This window comes from Zophobas morio, unplaced genomic scaffold (genome assembly GCF_036711695.1).
Source record: "Zophobas morio isolate AGI-343-1 ecotype UQ-CSIRO unplaced genomic scaffold, CSIRO_AGI_Zmor_V1 ptg000277l, whole genome shotgun sequence".
Taxonomy (NCBI): domain Eukaryota; kingdom Metazoa; phylum Arthropoda; class Insecta; order Coleoptera; family Tenebrionidae; genus Zophobas; species Zophobas morio.
Genome location: NW_026972381.1, coordinates 206,702 through 229,506, shown reverse-complemented (window position 1 = coordinate 229,506; position 22,805 = coordinate 206,702). Strand labels below are relative to the sequence as shown.

The 22,805-nt window shown below is 31.6% G+C and overlaps 5 long non-coding RNA genes across 5 annotated transcripts; 2 read left to right on the top strand and 3 right to left on the bottom strand.

The window, feature by feature from the left end:
• The first annotated feature begins 588 nt into the window (after positions 1-588).
• On the top strand, positions 589-1,149 carry LOC135119628 (uncharacterized). Its single transcript, XR_010278303.1, has 3 exons — positions 589-773; positions 835-897; positions 987-1,149. It is a non-coding gene; the product is annotated as an uncharacterized LOC135119628 (long non-coding RNA).
• Positions 1,150-1,697: 548 nt separating this feature from the next.
• Positions 1,698-2,218, bottom strand: LOC135119630 (uncharacterized). Its single transcript, XR_010278305.1, has 4 exons — positions 2,143-2,218; positions 1,997-2,079; positions 1,862-1,948; positions 1,698-1,798 (listed from the first exon to the last, which is right to left on the bottom strand). It is a non-coding gene; the product is annotated as an uncharacterized LOC135119630 (long non-coding RNA).
• Positions 2,219-5,819: 3,601 nt separating this feature from the next.
• Positions 5,820-6,540, bottom strand: LOC135119627 (uncharacterized). The gene is made up of 3 exons (XR_010278302.1): positions 6,295-6,540; positions 6,026-6,133; positions 5,820-5,957 (listed from the first exon to the last, which is right to left on the bottom strand). It is a non-coding gene; the product is annotated as an uncharacterized LOC135119627 (long non-coding RNA).
• A 7,758-nt stretch (positions 6,541-14,298) lies between these two features.
• Positions 14,299-14,861, top strand: LOC135119680 (uncharacterized). Its single transcript, XR_010278326.1, has 3 exons — positions 14,299-14,354; positions 14,483-14,609; positions 14,751-14,861. It is a non-coding gene; the product is annotated as an uncharacterized LOC135119680 (long non-coding RNA).
• Positions 14,862-17,389: 2,528 nt separating this feature from the next.
• LOC135119631 (uncharacterized) lies at positions 17,390-18,557 on the bottom strand. The gene is made up of 5 exons (XR_010278306.1): positions 18,444-18,557; positions 18,287-18,383; positions 18,160-18,227; positions 17,514-17,569; positions 17,390-17,447 (listed from the first exon to the last, which is right to left on the bottom strand). It is a non-coding gene; the product is annotated as an uncharacterized LOC135119631 (long non-coding RNA).
• Positions 18,558-22,805: the final 4,248 nt, after the last annotated feature.

Here is a 22,805-nt window from a genome sequence, read left to right as displayed (position 1 = left end):
TATCTCACAAGTTTCAGAGTAAAATGGTTTACGCGTCTGTAGCGTGGTCTTATTGCCCTCTGTCCATTATTCGGTCACTTAGGATCATCAAAAACTATAGTGAGAACTATTTTAGAAGTGCCATGGCCTGTTTTAAAATTTATCCTAAATCACGCCTTGAACATTGAAAGCATACAGTGAAAATTATCAAAAAAAAATTTCGCTCACCCGAATCCGTTATCAATTCAAGAGGTTACTTATTAAATTCAAGTTTATACAAGAATCGCTATAGATCTCGTCATCAACTTGTTTGTGTCTGATGCTCCAGTAAGCACTGTACTTAACTATTTAATTACCTTGTCATCTTTTGTAACATAGAAAAAACTCGAATTAGGAAGTATTTAAGGCTTTATAGAGAGAGGTCTGGCCGTAGATTAGAGCATAAATAAGAAATATTGTGATGCGCTCGGCTAGAAGCTAAGAATACGATTGGTCAGATAGTAAAATGTATAAGTGGTGCCCACTGCTTACAATTTTGCATATGCTCGTGTTTTTATTTAATTTAAAAGGTGACTCGAAAGAAGTATTATCGAAATGGCGGGAGGTTACAAACGTAAAAAGGTTTATAAAAGGAATAAAGTAAATAAATGCCACAACCGGTTAAGTAGTAAACTTAAAGATTTAGACCAAATTTACGAAGAGGTTAACAACCCGAAAATGTTTGATTCTTTAGTACAACAACCTGTTGATCCAGATCTACCAGGATTTGGACAATTTTACTGCGTGCCTTGCGCGTAGGTTTCATTTATTTAAAAAAATAAAGTATTAACAGAAACTTCAATTTTTTTGGGGCAGCCGATACTTTGTTGCAGAAAATGTGCTTTCTTCTCATGCCAAAAGTAAAGTACATAAGAGAAGGCATGTCTTCTATGCTATATCAGTATTTATTAATACTTTATTTGCTTAATAGTTTTTATTTGCATTTTAAAAATATTCCCTACCTGCAGAATTAAGCAACTGAAGGACAAACCATATACACAACAAGAAGCCGAGTTTGCCGCTGGGATGACTTTAGAAAATAACTCAAGGGAACACTGATTAAGAAACTTGACCTAGTTTTGTGTTTTTAGTAGAAATCATACACTACAGTCCTAAATGTGCATAAAATAAACAGGCATCAACTATTGATCCACTAGAAAATTGTCTATTTAAAGTATGTGAACCACTTCAGTTATTTATAGCAAAGGCCATAAACGTAACTGACGGTTGACGCAATATAGTTTTTAAAAGGGAGTTACTATGCAGGCACCATTTTCAACTGTGCCCGAAGTCGTCCATATCACGATGGGGTAGGGGGGATCTTTAGAACTTTGCTTGGGCTGAAGCGCTGGAAGCAATAACACTAAATTCGCCTCCATGTTTCTACGTTTAGCAACTTAAGCTTGAAAATCCAAGAGTAATAGGAGAGATCTACCCCAGGCTATGTTGGTAGTATCGGTTTGGGAGACTTCTCTTTGGCTTGCAATTAAAAAAAGTACACCTTTTGGTGATAAGCGTAAAGAGTGCATTATATAAGACTATATTGCTTTTTCAATTAGTCTACATTGTTATATTAAAACTAATAATCAATAGTAAGTAGTTAGAACTGCCAACATTTATTTCATTTTAAGAAAAATTAATAATAAAAAAAGAGGACCAGTCCAATTTTACATAATTTTCAGCCAAAAGTTAGTTTTTTTTTAAAAAATCATAAGGAGGGCAATTATTTCTTTGAAAACTACGAAAGAGCCTGCTGCTTGGGAGCCTTCCGGGTTGCATCCTTTAAAAAGCAATTTATTATTATACTCAAAACTTTAAGTTGTAAAAGAGTTTGACGGCAAACCTGCAATAAATCGGTATCCACTTTATCAGGAGGAACTTGGACGTATCTTATAACAGAACCTCGTATAAAGCAATTTTTTACGGAGAACTGTTATAAAGATTAAGTAGTAAATAAAAAAGCTTATAAATTAAAAACCATGTGCGGGTGCTTACTACTTTCTAAAACTTGAATATCCATAAGCTTAATGTTTAAAAACTGATCCACAGAATGTAGTTTACCTTGCACATAGTATTTTTAGCTTTTAAAATTAGGTTCTAAGTAAACAAGGAGGCAGATCCAACCTTTAATTTTTAACTCATTTTTTAACTCGACCACTACCACAGCCCCGACAAGGGTTTTAAAAAAAGAAAAAAATAAAGAGGCCTGTTTATAATATAGTTAAAAATAATATTTATGGTAAAAAAAAAAATTAAAGACCATTGTGGGTAGCTAGTAAAAGTCTCCGCTAATACACGTGCAGATTTTTTTAATAATATACAAAATTTTTTTTAAATTTTTTAAATTGTTAACGTTTCCTTTATTGTTCGCTGGTTTTGAGGGGACTGAAAGAAATAACTGCAAAATAAAACACGCATCTGCCCCATAAATATTACATAATTTTTTTAACGTGTGTTACAATATAAAGGAATGTAATGTAGTACTTTTTAAATTAATAAAGAAATGTTACCTGATTAGTTTTTAAAATTGTAACTATTTTTTAAATTTTATAAAAGTTGTCTCAGCACAAAACCGTTGAAATTTATTTTTATAAAACAAGTTTGCGGATAAAACTAATTTCAGGGTAATATAGAAAGACTCGCCATTTTGAAGTTTTAGATCTTATTATCTGGATTTCGTATTCGGTAACTCAGTTGTAATCCTTTAGATATTAAATAAAGTGTAAGATGTACAACCATTAAGAGCTTAATCCAAAATAGTAAAGATTAGTCATCCCCCTGGCAGCTCCCGGTTCTCGATATATACACCATGTTTTTAACGATTTTTTAATGGCAGCACTTCCCTTCACATTCCACAAGTGTTCTCTTGTTCACATAAGAAAATAAAGGGATCTAAAAACTCTTTTTTCGTTGAAAAATATATTAACACCCCTGTTAATCCTTAATCTACGTCTCACAGGCAGCTAACACTTTTATAATTTTCAATTACTGCTATATTCTATTACGCCCTTTGTAGAGCATCAAAGAGGTTTCAAGTTAGATGTTGCGTTCGGCCCTAGAGCCTTTCAACTGTTCTTTTCTGTTTTACTCTTGTGTTCGTTCTGGTGTTTAATACTTATAAAGTCAGATTATTTACTATACTTCACCATTTAGAAGTTACTCTTTTTACACGGCCCGTTACAGTTTAAAAAACTTTTTTGTGTAAAAGCGAGAAAGCGATTATAAGTTAACTGGTGCAGTATAAGGAAAAATACATAATGATTGTCTTATATAATAGTAAATAACTTAAGGCCATAAAAATTGTAAGGTTAGAAGAAGTGTTCCAAAAACTTATTTTTAAATACTAATTACACCACCAAATTATAATAAAAACATTCGCGAAGAGAGACTTTGTACATAACCTCGACTTTTGGCTCTAAAACTATAGTATATCCACACTAAAATTTAGCAGCCAACTAAAAGTTAAGCTAACTTAGTGTATACATGCTTGTAAGCTTTCGAGGGCATCGCATATCATTGTAAAATTAGAGTGGCGGGTGCACCAGGCGTTTTTTTTTTGGATCTTAATATGTAATTTGTTCAGTAAAATAATTTATGGTGCTTCTTGAAGTAAAACAAGAATTAATCATCCTGTAACCTATATTATAAAATTTATTATTAATGATATACTAATATATATAAATAAAATCTTAAAAAATCCATTAGTTGATTATAATATTATTAAAATAGAGAAAAACTATAAATAATTGAAATTTTTACCAACTAATGAACAACTTGCACACCTACAACTTAAATTGTTCATCCGTTATCTTCGGTTTAATTTACGTACATGAACCTGTGACATGACGTAAACAGTATTAACGAGTTTCCCTTAAACGCTTCAATATGTGACACCAACTAACAAAATGTTATCTCGTCAGTCAAAACTTTAGATATAAAATTACGTAGAACCGGCTAGAGTGACAACTATATAACAGTAATTAAACACGAGACCAGCATTCTTATTTTATATGTTCATAGTTCATTGTACCTTCTTAGTATTGATGATAACATTGCCCTTACAAATTTTAACTTAGCGTTCTTGTAACTGGGCGATCTTGTAGTTAACTTGGTTGGTCAATTACGAATGCTCACCCTTGTACTTTTTAACAAGGTCATAGATGTTTCATACTACTTCTACTAGTCGGCAGTTCCTTCATTTCTTATATGAAGGGCTTTTTTAGCTAAAACTGTTTTAGTATTATCTTGCGATAATTTTCTTCTTACAGTTCAAACAATTTAAGTACGAGTTACTATTTTTTTTTTGTATTGGATATAATCTTCCAACCCCTAAAAAGTTTATATCCTTTTGGGAGTAAAATCTAGTGCTTAAAAGAACCCTTAAATTATTTTTTGGAGGAAAAACAAATGTAAGGTTTCACGTATAGAGTAGAGAAGTATGTAAAAAATTGATAAGATATACAGGCTGAACTAAGTTTAGAAGACCCATTAATCGCCCATAGTGAAGATTAATTCATTAGACTATAATACTTTTTTTTTCCTGTAAGTGCGTTTTGCTATGAAACTTCGAAGTATTTTCACCTCTCCCGTAGATTTCTTAGTTTCCAGAAACGAGTCAACATCAAATTAATGAGTTAAGAACTCTGTCTTTCTGTAATATCAAAAACACTTACGCAAAACTGTTTTTAGTATGAACCAATAATAAAATATAGCGATGACAAAACTACTTTATTGATTAACTCGCTTTAGGAGGTAAACTTGAAGTTGGTGTAAATTTTTTACCCTCAAAATTTGGGATCCTATATTACCCAGGGTAGATATTAAATTTTTCAGCTTTGCAGTTATAGCTACAGTCAAAATTATAATTTAGGCACTCTCCTCTCTTAGTTGCAATTGAGTTAAAAAGTTCTTATAACTATTCACTTCGTTAACACGGGTTTCATGGTTTAAGAGTTATAGAGGAGTATACACTTGTTTTACAGTAAACTAGAGTAATTTTGACTTCATTTCTAAAATTTTAATAATCAATATAGCTAAACACTCGACCTCCTTAGTAACTTTAATTTATTTTGATTAAAAAAATGTAAAGAGCATAATAAAGAGTACTAACTAAAGATTTCAAAAATTTAACATCTGACTATGCTAGCTTTAGTTAATTTTTGACCATGCGTTATTTCTAAGGCATTGCCTAGAGGGGAGAGGGAACTAGCAGCTTAGTTTATTAAATAGAAAGAGAAATATATCAGGATTAACCGGTTGGTGGAAATACTTTAATTAAAAAAAGACAGTAATTGTAGCGTAGCTAATTTGCACACTCTGCTTAAAGAAAAAATTGTCCAATTGAGGAGGTTCCTCGACTTGAAATATTTTAAAATTTTGTTATTTAAGTAGCATAGTTAAATAGAGTTCCCGGCAAAATAGTCTTTGAAACTTAAATTACCTTATAACAACAAAGTTCATCCAAATGTCCATTAGAAGTCATGTTAACCTAGATATGTATGAATAAAAAATATCTACATAATATGGATAAGTAATAAATGGCATAAAATGTGAACATCAAATTTACTTTTAGAACCAAGGTTCGTATACGAAAAATACAGATTTGCGAAATTAATCTAAGTTAGTAATGCTGTTTATCAAATTTATATTATCTAAAACTAACTAAATAAATTTTTTTTAAAAAAATACTTTTTATAGTAATAGTTTTGTATAACCACAATTTTCTTTTTTGTTAATATATTTTTTACTGACAGCTTCATCTCCTTTCCAAGTATATGAAATATCTTTTCGAAGTCCAATAACTACTGCGATTTTATTATTTAAGATGTAATAAGGTTACCTGAGTCGAAGTTGATAAAGCTTTCCACCTGTATTGGCTCATTTTAGCTAACTTTGTCTTATAGTGCTTTGCGCTGAAAGTTACTTAGAACCTAGTTATACTATCTTTGTTGAATCATTTACAACTATGGTTAATTATAACTATTGAAGTAACACACGAAAGACTCACTCCCTTTCCACTTTGATAGGACGCTATTTCGAGTGCATTAGTAAGCGCATCATGCTAGAAAGCTAACTTCCCTTCTAAGTTGTGGTGCTTTATCTTCCTAAGAAAAACCTAAAAAAAAGTATTCTGCCAGTCATATTTATATATTATAATTTTATTAATAGTTAAAAAAAGATTTTATGAACTATTTGCATTAGTTCCGCTCAGGTTACATATGAGCTTTTTACAAAACATTTGTAATTTATATTGTGCTATTAAAACTATATGCTTACCGGACAAAGAATGACTAATTTCTTTAGTAACGTTCAGCGTCTATAAAAAAAAAACAAAAAACTACTATATAAAACGTTTTATAATCGCTGATATAAAATTGTTCATTCTTTAATAGGTTATTACGCCCCAGAGTAGCAGAGAGGTTTCTGATAAAAGCTTAATTGAAAAGGGCTTTAAAGTTAGCTCACTGAAAACACCGAGTGAAAACTCGACTGAGAGGTCGTACATATTCCCCCTTATCTATTAAATTCTACCCGAGTTTATTCTTTGCATAAGAGAGCTTAAGCTTTATGGCGCTTTTACACAAAATCTTAAATCCTTTCCTTTGAAATCACGCGCTGGTGTAGCATTGCTCGTTGTTATTAAAAAGATTTTTTACTATATAAAATTGAATGAGGTTATGACTCTCTAGACTTTTTTGTTTTTAACTTATTTAATGTAAATGTTCCAATTCTATATATTCCAATTGGCGCATCATCACTTTAATACTTGAATCTATAATTTTTATAATTCTCCAGTAGATTTCTCACCACGCCAAAAAGTGAACGCCCGCCTAAAGAGGGCAGGAAATCATTTTTTAAGGCACAAGATCCTAACAGTTATAAATACCTAAAGTGATCCCGTTTCTCATGCACTAATAGTCAACATACCATACTAGTTTTGATGAGCTACGTCTCTCGTTTTATGTGAAGCTTATGGTTTTATGAAGGCAAAGAACACAACAAATTAATTACCTTGTTTTTACATAGCCCTAGTTACCTTTTTACGAATTCAAGTCAAGCTCTTTTTTGTGCGGCTTCCAAAAGTTCCCTTGTAGCATCCCTTACATTATTCAAATTGCTTTTGCTATGCCCTTAGGTTGAACAAGGAACATTTGTGTAACGTCTCGACATGCATTAGTATGCTATTCTTATGAAAACCTTCTATTGGAATTTTTGGAAATGAGTTTTGAAAATACGTAAATCTATGATAGATGAAAAATGTTTATTAAATAAAAATGAAATCTAACTTTAGTTGTTAGAACCTTAAGATAATTAAAAAACAGAAAAGCTGCCCCTTAGATGTTCTGTTTTTTAATTGATTTAATTTAAAAATGTTTTCTATAGTAATACTTCTATTATTTACCAGGTAGGACAGAAAGACAAAATCGTTCGTAAAACTATTGTGATGGAAATCAACTTGTCGCTTTACCTAATTTGTAAAAGTGCACATCCTCCTAGTAACTTAAATAACCTTATTGCGACTTTCTCTCGCAGAATAAAATTTTAAGAGGATTTTTTTGACTTCTCACAGAAAAAAAATATATTAGACTTTTGAAAAGATGCTAGGATAAATTTTTCTTTTTAGAAAATTTTATACTACTTCCTTAAATGTTCAAGAAGCAAGCAATTGTAATGATAACATAAAAGACCTTATCCTAAAATTCACATAAAAATTATATGGTATTAAAGAAAGATTTCTTCATTGTGTTATTTATGCTGGTAAACTCGAAGAAATATCTAACTCTAGCTCATAACAGCTTACAAACAACCTCCCAAGTGGAAAAGCATGTTTTTAAAAACTGGGAATTAGTTGACAAGTTTTTATAGTTTATCTGATTGGTAAAAAGTTGTTTACATACATTCCTTTAGGTTACATTCCTTGAACAAGAGGGAAAAATAATTAGATATCTGCAGTATTTGCGATTTTTTCAAACCCTCCTAAATAGGATTTAAAATTGAGCCAAATTTTACTAAGTTCGGGAAATAGGCTTAATTTATTTAGCAAAGTTATTTGTTTTTTTTTTTCACTATGTTGATGAACAAAAATACGGTAACCCTTTAAAAAAAATTTAGATCTTCGTTTAGTCAAACCCCTTAGTTAACACAAATAAGTTTATTAAAAGCATAATATTTCAATTTTTTATATATTTAGCTCGGTTAGTACCAATGTTTTAGCAAAGGGTTGACAAAGCTGCCTTCATATTTAAGATTATAAAGGTCCAGGGATGAACAAAATGGGCCAGTGGTTATCCCTTCTGTTTGTGGTTTTAAGTAAACTCCCGACACACTAGACAAAAATGGCGCGAATTCCCTTCGCTATTTTTTAAAAATGCACTAAAAAAAGCTTCGTGCCCCAACTCCTCTTGAGAGGCGTACAAATAAAACTCTTTAACCCTTCCGAAAAGGATAGTACTATTCCACGCTACAGAAGGTTTCGCCCAAATAATCTTTTTAGATTCAAATAAAAAGTAATTATTGTCCTAGTGCCTAATGTTTAAGTTTTATTAAAAGTAGACAAAAATTATCAGAATTGTAGCTATACTATGATTGGGTAAAAATAAATTTCAAGCTAACTGTGGATGTTATACTTATGATTACCTATAGAATAGGATTTTAAATTTTTTATACTCAAACCATTATTATCCCAGTAAAACATTTGCTAAATATTAGCTTTTTTTAAGGCGACTACAGTACGTACATGTCAAGTCACAAACTGTTAATTAATGTTTGCTATAAGATTTATATGGAAACTAACTTCTTCCAAATTCTGCATAACATTAAAGTGTATATATTAATTCTGTTACGTAGTGCAGTTGCTTTAAACTAAAGATTAAAACTCTACGTTATCCAAAATATTAAGTATTTTAGATCTTAAAATTTCACTATATAACCTAAACATATAACATAAAAGTAGAGTTCTTAAAACGTTTACAATATTTTTATTATCCGCTTAGAGCATTTTAATTTATCTCACTGTATAAAAATAAAATTAACGTAAGTAATACCTTTCTGAATAAAGTTTATTTTAAGATTAATTAAAATAATTCCTAGCCGTTTGCGTGGGAAATTAAAGAAATTCTTTACATCCGATGGAATTGAATTCAGTAAGCTATAATAAAAAATAGGTTATATATTATAAACTCTTATATAAGCTAGCTAAACTTTTAATTAAATCAAAACAATTTTTTTAAAAAACCTCCTTATTCCACATCCTTTATTGCAGTTATCCTTAAAAGTGGAGTGAAAATTCCTTTCAAGCCTCCAGCCACCAAAGAATCGGCAGCTGTTAGTAATATGGAGTGAACATCTCTGGTGCCCCGCGGTAACAAGCCAAGTTTTTCTCCAATAGTTGCAACAAAGTGAGTTAACCTTCTACCAGAAGCCGTGTGGCGGAATTGAGCAAAAGAAAAGCGGCCTTGAAGCGAGTAATACCAAGGAAAGACAAACCTCTCGTCAGTATTATAAGCTACATCCTCATACTCTAAAACTTTAAAGCCGGCAACTTTAACACTCTTTATGACTGCATCAACCGAATGCAAATTGGGAACACCATTCCCAATTTCTATGTCCCTTTTAATTCGAACGTGTTCCAAAACCGACGAACTAAATTTATCAGTCAAAGCCCATTCATAGAACACGAACTTGGCCCCAGGTTTTAGAACTCTGTAGATCTCAGAGTAAACATTTTCAAGGTTCTTAGCATGACAAGTAGCTTCAATTGCGTAGGCACCATCAAAAGAGCAATCTTCGAAGGGCAAATTGTGAAAATCCCCTTTTAAAAAAGAACATTTGGACTGCAGATTTTCAAAAGCCGTGTATTTTATGGCCCGATAAATTTGGTGTTCATTATTATTAAGGCCCACAATATGAGCTCCTGTTAACCTTGATATTGCTCTTGCAGGGCCGCCGACACCACAACCCACATCAAGGTATTTAAAATCTTTTTCTTTCCTCATCTCGAGCTTAAATGCCAAATAATGTTCATGTCTCATCATAGCTTCTTTAAAAGTTTCCGATTTTGCTTGGGGTGCAAAATGGAAACATTTACCCCACCCATACTCATAAAAATCCGTGCACATATTGTAATAAGTATTAACAATTTCCTCATAGTTTGAGACTCTACTTTCTTCCGTTTCTTGTGATAAATTTATATAATATTTCAGGTTATATCGTTGTTGAAAATCATACTCTTTTTCCTTGGAAGTACTGCCATCTTTTGGAGGAAGCATTACCATGTACAATTATAAACTTCTCTTCGAATAATTTAAAACTAAGTAGATACCAAGATCCACACCGCTAACGCCGGCCATTTCGTTCAGAATGCTCATGGTCTTTCGAATTGTTGTAAAATTAACAACTTCGATTTTTTTTTGGCACCTTGAAGCAAATCGAGCGGTGACAGTGACAAAATTAAACTTAAAAACAGCTTTGCCGGTCGCATTATAATAAATATTAGTGGGTTGAGAAATCTTAAATTTTAAGATCTAATCTTCGGTGAGGGGACACAAGAAAATTTGCGTATTTCTACCGTCCGGGGCGAAATTTAAACTTTAAACGTTGAAACTGTTGTCACCCCTGATACATTTCTCTGCTCTTAAAGGTTTCATACTCTTAAAACCGAGCCTACATAAAAAGCTTAGTAACTCTTACTTTACCAATTTTTTTAATAAAAGAGGTTCTTATCACTTTTTCTGGCACAGTTTAGAAAAAATAGATGTTAGAACCTAAATAAGTCGGCTTTATTCGGTGTTTTTTTCAACTGCAAGGTTAATACTGTGAAAAGTATTAATAAATCATCCTAAACTAGAGATTTTAAAATATTTATCTATGTTTTAGCTGCTAGCTTTATATATGCTTTATTAAAGTTGTTATAAACATTTTTGAATAGTGGTATTATCTGGTTGCAAAAAATAGTATTAAAAAAAGAAATTGGTTTATTTTTTCTAGTTTTCTATATAATCGTATCTGTTTAAAATAATTTTTAAAACAATCCCTCTTACTTTAAATATTTTGTTTGTGGCCTATGTAATTGAAAATACAACTGTACTTTAAGAAATTTTATTCTTGTTCAAACGTTATATTTATATAAAGATTGTTAAGAAAAAATTTATTTTTTTTAACTCACAATAGTTGCCTTATGTTTTTTATAGAGACAGATTCTTAGAGGCGAATAGCTAAATTGTTAGCTACTATCAATCATCTAGAGTCAGAACTAGATTCGGCACGCAAACTTTTAGCGAATTTTATAACAAAATAATCTGTGCTCCGATCAAGACCTTAAGAAAAAGAGAGAGGGGTTAGCCAGCTTATGATGTCTCTACCGGAAATAATATGTTAGACTTTATGACGACGACTGAGATAACAACAGTAACATTTTATAATATAAATAGGTTATTAATGGTAGATAAAGTATTCCTTTGGTAGCTGTGCTACCGATAAAAAGGAGGAAGCAGTAACAAACTTAAAATTATTGCTCGTTCAAGTCCTCTCCTTTAGTCTTACGTCGAGAACGGCTGAGCATAAATACTTGGCAGCAGTGTATTCAGTAAGTGCATACAATTTAGTAAGGATTGTTGTAAAATTATGTATATAAGCTAGCCAGTGAAGCTGTGCTAGAGATCTTTATTACTACTGCGTGGTTGTGGGGTGGCCAGCTCCTTGCGTTGGGTAGCGTCACTGAGTTAGTGAATTAATGGGTTGTGTACTGAATAATCTTTAATATAATTCGGTCACTAAATTAAATAGTGTCATTTAATAAAACCACAGTAGTGACACTACCCTACAAGGTTACTTTTTCTTAAGTCCTTGTATTGATTTGGAAATATGCAGCCTTCAGAAACAATATCCTTTTTTTATCGCATTTTTTGAGCTTACGCACTAGTACCTACGATAATGGTTAATGTGTATACAGAACCAAGAGGCGTAAATCTATATATACTAGGTATTAACACTATTCATAGCAATACTATCACACACAAGTCCTGTACAACTGCACTATTTATACTAGTGAGGTTCATAACAAAAGACAAGATTCTAATATTCAACCACACAAGAAGCTCACGAACGGAGCAATAGTTTTTAGGCCATCATCTTTATATCGCTATTGCAACCGAGGGCTTTAGCATTTTTGAGTAGGACTTTCCTTTATTAGTCTCTTTGACGGCTTTTAAAGTGGTTGGTGGTGGATAGCATTAAATTAATAGTACTTACTCCTCGTTTGTGGTAGGATTCTGGTACAGTTCTCATAGAAACAAACTAATGTAATAGTGCTATATACTAAAATATACTAAATTTGAACATCGTTACTGGGTGACAACCCTACCGAAGGATCAAGGGTTCTAAGTACGAGCTCTCTTTCGTATACTTTTGAAGTTCAATTTTGCGAAATAAGGTCGCTGACAATCCTGTATAAGAGATATGCCTCAACGGCGTAACTGGTTTTTCCCATGTGCTACGTGAACTTTTATTTTTATCTTTTATCTTGCACCTTCGAGTGCGTACTGCATGTGAAAAGACTCCTTGGCTGGAGTTGAGAATCCAAGTGATGTAAGTGTTAGCTATCAGTTGAAGACCTTTGGTAAGCCCTGTGTAGGTGCTTAAAATCTGTGGAAGTGCTGATGGTTCTAATCTTGGGAGTCTCGCTTTAGTTATATATGCTCTTCATGAAGATAAGGATTGCTTTTTGTTCCCAGGTCCACGTCGTAAAGCAGTTAAAAAAGATCGACAGACGTCCGACCTTAGCATTAGCCCAGGCGGCCTTCCGTAGGTAGCAATACCAAAGGAGGAGGATAGTTTTGCCAGCCGTAGGTGGATTGCATGTCCAATATAGTCCTCTTCTTTTGGTCATGTCAACCTTTACTGTCGGGAGGCTTCCTTTTTAATCTTGGGGTTAATGCTGCTTATAGAGGTCACTGTAATTAAGAAACCCTGAGAACTTAATTATGGTACCTTCCTTTATGAATTAATGAGCTAAAGGTGGGTATGCAATGTGGAAAGTTACAAGGTGGCTTTAACGCCCTGTTCGAAGGGACTACTTTCATAAGTGGTAAAAAACCCTTTTTTTGGTTGGCTTGAGTTCTGTGCCAGTTTCTAGCATACCTCTATCATGATGGCTAACTAACCGTCTCAAGCCTACTTGGGCTAATCCCCCCTAGGCTTAGGAAATGATTGGTGACTTTTGTTGTATAATTTTTTTCTTAAGGCTTACGCCGTATGCAAGGCATCGCTTTTAAAAGTCGTATATTCTAATACTTTACTAGGGAATTCTTTCGGCCCATCGGTGAAACCTTGGTGAGATTGACTAACTTCTGTTTGCAGGTCCTCTAGCAAGCAGGCACTACCTTAAGCTTTCGGTGCTGCTTGCCTTTAGAGAGGACTCAGACATTTTCGCCTTATTCTAGGGGAATAGTGTGGTATATAATCTAAGTTGATTATGAGTCGCTCTAATGTGTGCTAGCACTAACAGGTAGGTACCGTTAAGTTAACTATGTATTAGTACCGTTATGAATAGTGTTGGCACCCGCAATCCCTTGCGCGGACGGGTCTGCCTTCACACTTAACGACTTTCAATCTGCTAACTTAGTAAAATATGGTAGAGATTGGTTAGAATCGTGTCGGCGTCATAAACAATTTTTTTTGCCGAAAATACCAAGATTATAGGACGTATCTGCAGACCTCGAAATCTACGAAACTTCTGACTTGCTGAGGTTTTACGTTTTTGTTTTAACCATAAAAGCAATGACAAACGAAAGATATTTTAGGCAATGCCAGCGGTAGTACGACAAACAGGTAGCCCTTTCTTTAGGGTGTCTTCGCGATTTATTAAGAAAATAGCTAAAATTTCCAGAAATTGTATAGTTGTTGATAATATTATATTATATTCAAAGCGTGTAAGCTTATTACTATCAAATATTTTTATACTGTCGTATAATTATTTTTATTGCTGCGATCTATGGATTTATTTTTCACGTTACTACTGCTTTAATGTAGCTCAAGCAATCCAGCATTTGCTCTCTAATAGCAATTTTCAGGTTTCTTTTATTACTAACGACTTTACGACGAAGTGTGATACATTAATGGTAAAGTCGCCAGTTGACTTACAATAAGAGGGTACCTTTAAAGCGACTATATTGATTTGTGTCAAAGTAGAAGGTAAAAAACAAGAGTATATAACTTTAAAGGTTCTAGTAAAGTTTACAAAATAATTTAAAATAACTAATTTAATATATTTTTAAGTGAGAATATCTTTACTAGCTTTTAAAAAAGACGAGACTCGTAATACATCTATATATAATTAGGTGATTGCATAATTGATAAGCTGATATAAACCATTTTTTTTTAATGTATTATAATTTGAATCTGAATAAATAGTTATAAAATATATACAAATTGACTTAAGTTAAAACTTAGTCTAATATATTATAAGCTAATTTTGAGGGTGCCAAAGTCTGAGAGATCAATGCACTGAAGAGTGGATGCCATTTTTCTTAGGATCTCTGGCATTCTAAAAAGTTATGAAGTGTCTCGAACATTCAAAACCCTCAGTATATCAAGTATGTTTTGGAATAATAGGAAATATATAAATAGAAATATTAATCTAAATAAAGCAGCCATCATTCCTTATGTTCTTTTGTTATCTCCTAATTGTTTCTTTTTAAGTGGGGCAGCTCATTACCTTTTAAAATCTATTATAGTGTGGGCTGTTCTAGTAACGGAGTGCGGCGTCATCCAGCTAAAAAATTAATAACCTAAAATCTGTGAAGCCCGGCTTTAATTCAGGCTACCCGTTAAAAAGTGTTTTACTTTTGCTGGTAAGTTAATTAGTTTTAAATTATTTTATCAATTTAAAGCTTTACCTAGGTAGGATGCCATAGCTCTAAGTTACTAAACTATTTTTAGTCAAAAACGTATATTAATAACCAGCTTTTCTCACAAAAATATCTTACTACTTGGAACATAATAACCGTCTATGTGGGAAGGGTTGAGCTTAGCTAAGAACCTATTGAAGAGAAAGAACAACCACGTTATTTTTTCTGCAAGCATTGCTTAAAAAAAATTATTTGTGAAGTTATGCAGAAAAATTTGTATGTCTGCCTCATAGCGTAAGTTGGTGCCCGTCATCATTCAAAGAGCTTTAATATTTGCTTATCACATGAAGTTTTTGAATTTTGAAGTGCTTTAAATTCCTTGCGTAATTTTATAATGTAAAAAAGATTTCGTAGACTTCATTAAAAATTATAAAAAAGTTTAATATGCTTTTTATAATAAAAACTTTGTTTTAAAACACCCTTCCACTGCCAATCAAAAAATAATATTAACGAAGTTCATTTATACCCTTAGCCCTAATCTTAACCCTAACCTGTGGCCGATATATCAAGTTATGTTAGATAAAAGACTGATTTAATAAAACTATAATTATAGGAAAAAAGTGCGTTTAAAAACTGCGTTAAACAAGCCTTCTATCAAAAATACCATTAAAGAAAATTTAAAGTGAATAAATGCCTGGCACAAAAGTAAGCCCTACTTAAAAACCAATACTACAGAACTAATTTATTAGTTTAAACCTATTGAGCCATAACTTTTAGTAGTTAAAAAAAAGGACGTAACCTTTTTTAATAAGACCGTTAAATACACAACAAAAACTATTTTAAATAATTTTTTTTCGTAAAAAGGTCGCGAAAATTAAAAGAAATTTATTATAATTTTTTTTGAGTTTAAAACAAACGTACAACGAAGAATATTATCTGCTAACTCTAGATTCAAGGAATTATTGAAAACTTTTAAAAAAAATTTTATTGTTTTGAAAAACGAGAAATAACTAGTGAAACAATAAAATGACGGCAAAATTTTCATTTATGTTGCCAGAAGGACTAAGAAATTTAACAAAACGGTAAACCACTAGAATACAATATTGTGAAAAAGATATAGCCCAGACACGCATAAAATCTATACAAGTTCACTTACCTCTAATAGTTATTGAGAAATATGTAATCAACTACTTTTTCTATATAGTTATAGATAAACTACCAAACTTTCAATAAAAACTGCAAGCATTAAAAAAATAAATAAAAAAAAAAGTAATTTGCAATGCTTCACTTTTGCTAGAAAGGCGGATAACAGTAGAATGTCTTAAAGCTACACACTTTACCGCAGATATACCGTGAATATATTTTTTAAAAAAGAAGCATCATAAAAAAACTTATAATTTCAATATTAGGCGTTAAGGAGGCTCTAAGAAATTTATGGATTTCTTCATATATTTATCGGCTCTTATTAATAGTTTAATAATTTTTTTTTGTTCATGTTTATGGTTTTTTTAACTTCCCTTAGTAACATCGCTTTTCATAAGTTTAAACGATTTTTTAACTTCAGATAATAATTTAGCACCTCGCCAGTTCAAGTTATTAATCTTAGTAACCTATAAAAAAGGCATAAATAGACAAAATTTGAACATTATTGCAATCTACAATATGTGCACGTCAGTGTTTCTAGGTTGCTTTAAAAGTTATACAATAACAAGAGTACAAACTGACAGTCTTGTATCGCCTCATACACGAAATTAGGGATAAAAAAAAATTTATGAAAGAAGACTACCAATAAGTTAACAATTACTTAAAAAACATAAATCTCCGCAAAAATAGTATGTGTAAAAGGTACATTACACTTTTTTATAAAGCAAACTTAGTTTATGGGATTACACCCTCAAGTAGCTACACTAATAGTCTTAGTTAACCTATTACAATTAATTATTTTGAGTTCTTAGGCTTTGTAACTTGATAAATTTTTTAACCTAAATGACTGTAGTTGAGAAGATACTGACTTTTATAACTCTCTTTTATTTAAAAAGGCTATGAAATTAATAAAATTGGTGCAAGCTTGCCTTTTGTATAATTATCTAATTAAAACAACAAGGAAAATAACCCGAACTATTCTTTATCGAAACTAGTAAATCTAACTGCAGAAGCTATTGCCGATACTTCTGGTATTATTAGTGGGATGGTCAAAGTTGGAATAATTGACCCTACCAACTTAGTGTTGCCCACAGGTGAGCAACGTAAACATGTGATGCAATAAATATTTTTTTGGACGAAGATATGAAACAGTAAGCATAAATTACGAAGTTAACGATGTATTACAGTCTAAGTTCTTTCCACTTAAAAAGTGGCAATATCGCCTCCTTTTCTTATTGATTTAAAAAGTTCGATTTTCATGAGATACTTGTACTAGACTGTAAAAAACCTACATGAAAAGACTTTATTTATTGATAAAAAGTTTTAATTAAGTTAAGTACTGAATTTCTTGAACTTCAGTAAACAATCCTGAAAGTTGGTGATGGTACAATAACTCTTTTCTCGCAAAAGTTTAAACGAACCGTGGACCAACAACGCTAGCTTTAAAAGGATAATGACCATGATTTAATATAAATTAACAGCTGAAATAATTTAGAAACTAGTAACTAAAAAAGGCGGACGGGAAGATTTTTATACTGCAGGACGGGCCACAATATGATTTCCTATTAAGTTTATAAAAAGAAAAGATAGAACAAAAAATACTAAACGGAGCTTTAAAAAAAAATAGCTTGTTACTACAACTTCAAAAAGAAATAAAAGGCCTAAAAACATGTATTATAGTTTTTTTTTTACCTTTTTAGTACCAATTTAACTATTTTTATTCAAAGTTAGATGTAAATTTTCAGGAAAAACAGCGTTCTTAATTTTACTATAATCATTATAATTAATAAACAACAATTTATGTAATGGTATGACTTCTAAAGTTTTCTTAAAGTAAAAATTTTTTTAACTTTTAGTTATTAAGTGACTATTCTATTAAAAAAAAATTGTTGCCATATAACTTTTATGTTGTACTTTAGACTACTGAATGATCAAGATGAAATTAAATTCCTCTAATAACTTGTTTTAAAAGCCAAAGAAGACTTACACACTTTTAAACTGTAATATAAAGAAATAAAGTTATAAATAGCGGGAAAAAAGGATAGTTATCTGTATAACTTTATTTTTGACGAAAACTTTTACAGATTTTAGAGGTTATAAAAAGAGTATCATCCTTAGATATACTACATAATTAAAAAAAAACACAAGAGACCTGGTCTTCCCCTTTAATATTCTTCCCTTAAAGGAGTTTAACATGGAATCATATGCTTAAACATGTACCTAAATATATGACAAAATATCTTGAAAAGACCGTGATATTATTAAAAAATTTTTTTTACACAAAATCGTTATATTCGGAAGTCAAATATATTTTTTCTTTGCTTTCTTTTTCATATAGTAGTTTATAATTTTATCGTATGGGTCTTCTCCAGGCTCCTATGTATATCATTATAACGACAACTATACACAATTTTGTTACAGCTAAATCATCTTCACCTTATTTAATTGATCAAAATCAGGTTTTTTAAATTTAGAATTAGTGACTATTACAGTCAGTGCGACTGGATACGAAGTTTTCCCGAATAATTCAGCCCTGCGAAGGTGCATAACGACTTAATGTTCAAACTGGATAGAGCCCAGTATCATTGTGACATGAAAAATTAAGCTTATAATTTGTTTTTAAATACATGTCGTATTACTAGGATCTATAGAACTTTTTCTCATTGGTTTATATAAGATATGAAACGCGACATAAGTAATTAAAAATAACCTAAATAAGGCAAAAGCGAGGGATTAATTATTTGAAAGCGTTCAGCTAAGCTCCTAAATCCAATAACTTGCAGAACTAACTTTTTTCCATACTAAAAATTGAAAGGCAATGACACCAATTGGATATTTAAGACGCTAGCGGAGAATTACGTACATTTTAGCGTCACATCTTTAAAGAAAAAAATTGCCTGTGAAATCGTGATAAAATTCTTAAAATAAACAAATTATTTAATTGAATAGAATTCAAAAAAATATTATATATAAATTTTTAATGTAATTTTTAGTATAAATAAATAATACTAGATTAAAAACGACTTAGACTGCGAAAAAACCAATTTTTTTAAATCAAATAAATATAAAATGCTCCCTTTTTTGGAATTGAGTTTTTAAGCAGTGTTAATAAGACTATCAATGAAAACTTGAATTTTAGCATTAAACCACTTAGCTTGTTAGTGGACGATATATACCTCAATATAACGTTAACACTCACCATTTATTGACTTTTTGCAATTATATAAAATTGCAATTACCTTTAAATATTAGGTTTTAGCCTAACCTTTATCCCAAATTAAGGCATTAAGACAAACTGTGAACTGCAAGACACAAAGCATGAAGTAAAATATTATCCTTGGGGTGAATTTTTTGACTATTAAGTTTCCTGGTCGAAAGGTGGTTGATCTCTCTTCGTTATTAGCCTAATAGTTTCTTGCTATTAGAGAATAATATGTGCAGCATCTTCCCTTTTTAGTTTTGACGTGCTTTACATTTTTTTAACAGCTGTTATAATCAAATACGTTTTGTAATTGAACTTAATTTTTATTTTATAATGATAGAGTATTAAAGGGCAGTACTAATGTCATTTATATAAAAGCTACTAAGTTTTACCCTTTATATGATAAAGTTGCAATTTTAATACTTGCTACTGATACTAAAGCGAGATATAGGAAAAATGCAGTTAAAGTTTACCTTTTAGCTGCTGCGTAATAAATATTTATGATGTCAAAGGAGACGTCATCTTTGGTAAAAAGTAAAATTTCGCGCGTTGCTTTAATTACATTAATATTAAAGAAAAATTGTATATAAGTAATATATATATGCACAAAAAATATGATAATTAGTTTTTACATAGGGCTCTTTTACTAAAAAAAATTTCAAAATTTTTAAATATGACAGCTGAATTTTTTTAAGTTTTATTTTTGATACTTTTACTTCATGACATAAAAAAGCAGGTTGCTGACCTACATCTATTTTATGGCGCGCTTAAAAAAACTTGTTGCAAGACAACAACGAAGTTAGATGTAATAATTTTGTGCTAGTGTACGAACGTACAGTTTACATTAAAGCAATAGATAGCATAATTTTTTGCGATTATTCATTTGGAAGTAGTGCGATACCTGATATCCGTCGAGATGACCCACTTGCCAGCACTCACTTGCGCATTCAGTTTACAAAAATTTAAAATTTCTAACCACGAAATATAATTCCGAGCAAAGTAACTTAAAAGTTTTGTCGTATTAACCACCGCAAGATTATTTTAAAATATTGTTATATAATTATTATTATTAGTGATTTATGCAGATGCTCAGTAATTCTAGCGCATACCCCTTATTTTGCTAATAACTTAAGTTATTGGGCCTAGTCCGAATTCAATTTCCACTGGTCACTCATTATTTCTGATTTATTTCTATATAACAAATAGTTATATATACAAACCTAGAAGTTATTAATCGCAATTTTTTTTTTACTTTGTGCTCTTATTCATCTCTTTCGTTTAATGTGGTTTTGGAGGCTTCAGTCTATAAAGCTGCAAAGGTCGAATAGTCAAGAGACAGAAGGAACATGTAGACAGATGAGGGCTTACGTAAATAGTTATATTAAGGATTAAAGCTAACATCAGTAATCAGTAAAAGTTGGTTTCGCTATTAAAAGACGATAAAGAATAACGTAATTTGTTAATCCGTGTCAAGGCTAACTAACCTGGAAAGAGGCGGTGGCTGCCTCATACACTCCTTCATTTAACGGTAAAAGGAAAAAAGTGTTAGTTTGGGGTGAAAACCTCTTTTACTTAAGGCAGTTAGCAAGAAAAAGGAGTGTGAAAATAGATTTTGACACCATAATGCTAACGCATATTTCTAAAGTGAAAAATTTTTGTGATATATATATAATAAAAGGAATTTAAACAATGCTGGATAATCTTAAATGCATAGTTAAAGCAAATACTGGTTTTTGAATAAACTATTTTTTCTTTGCTATCTTGTTTTTGTTATTAGTGTTCTTGTGTACATTTTTATTCTTTAAATATTCTCCCTCTTATTTTAACAAGGAGCAAATGATAAGACTGACTTTCCCGAACGAAGTGAAGCTCTTCTGAGAAAAAGCCCTTAACACAAAATTACCGCTTTATACTAACACTAGTAAGGGAATTCCTGGAGAACAAAACCCAATCATGGTTAATGTGAAAAGAGATTTGGACAATTTAATGCAAACGCATGTTTCTAAAATGGACATTTTCTTATTTATTTACGATGTAAAAGAATTAAAACTAATGCCGAATAATATGGAATGTATATCTATAAAGCAAATACTTTTTGAGCAAAACAGCTCTTTACTCTTTTTCATCCTTCCTTTGTTTCTCCCTTTTTTTTTTATCATTTGTGTTTGTGTGCCTATTTTATATTTATATACACTTTATTTTAACGGTTAATGTCGAAATTAACTGCAACTCCAAAAGAGACGCCCCTCTCCCCTTGAGTGCGATTAACCCGATTTAAAGACACACATGTTTGATAGTGATTCTACTATATAGTCCGAGGATGGAATTAACAATAAAGTTGCTCCCTTAGGAGTCTATCAGAAAAAAAAAATTGCGTTTTTTTCGTAGTCTGCAAATTGACGAGCAATAGAGGACTTAAAATTAATACGTAAAAGGTGTATTAAGTCAAACTTTAAAGTTTAAGTCCTTATTTAAACTCGCTGTGAATTAGCAGAGACCACGAACAAGTTTTAGGAAGCCGAAGCGCGTGTTTTACAAGAACCACTGAATGTACTTCTCATGAGGAGCGAAAGTAATGTCCAAACATATAGAGGTCCACGCACCGGGCGATTATCGCTTTACGGAGTTCCTAGCACCAAAGTTCGCTGAAGAGGTTGCGGACGATGCAGAAGACTAGCCATATGAAAATTGTTTGTTAACTTAAAGACCAAAATTGTTTTGAAAACAGTAAAAATGGACACGCCGAAAAACATTACCACAATAGAGCAATTGATCCTCGTACATAAGTTTACCACAAATGAAGGAAGAGTTTTTTTCCCGTACATCTTGCAGGCAAAGTAGTATTGATAGCAAAAAGATATCTTATCGTAATCAGGGCCACTGGTCATTTTTTCCTCATGAAAAAGCTTTGTGTAAGATTTTCAATCAGCCACGGAGTTAGTAAGAAAGCTGCTTAAAAACTGGTTTCACCAGAGCAGGTGCTTTTTCGCAAGGAGAAAGCTCAAATTAAAAGCTCTTACTATTTTATACGTGTTGGAAGAGTTTGCGCTAAGGGTAAAACTTTGTTTTTCATCGAAGAAAAGCTCGATAATACCAAACAGCTTTGACCTAGGCGAGCATTTATTAAACCTTTAATTAAAAGCTATAGCGAAGAGAATTGATACAGAACGTGCAAAACTGTCACGAACCAGTAAATATGTATGAAACCAAAATAGCATGGCTTAAAATTTTGGAGCGTTTAAGTGCGAATAAACTCTTAAGTTCTCAAGAAAAATGAAAGAAAGAGCTTCGACTTTGAGCATTAACTAAAATACCAAGATTTGCATCTAAGCAAGTATAAGCAAAGCCAAAGTTGGGGGAAAATGCAATTTTGATCTTTCTCCTGGGGTTTGTGAAGAAGGCGATAGGGACATGTGTAATTTTATATCCTTTCTCGCTCAGCGTTCATTATGGGTTTTTGCCGATCGTGTGTATAGAACTCAATAGGTAGATGCTATTTGGGAGGTTATTAACGCCTACGCAAGAATGAGAATCGGTTCGAAGTTTAGGAGAATACATTTTTGTGAATTTAGAGTAATTAACTTTTTAAAACGTGG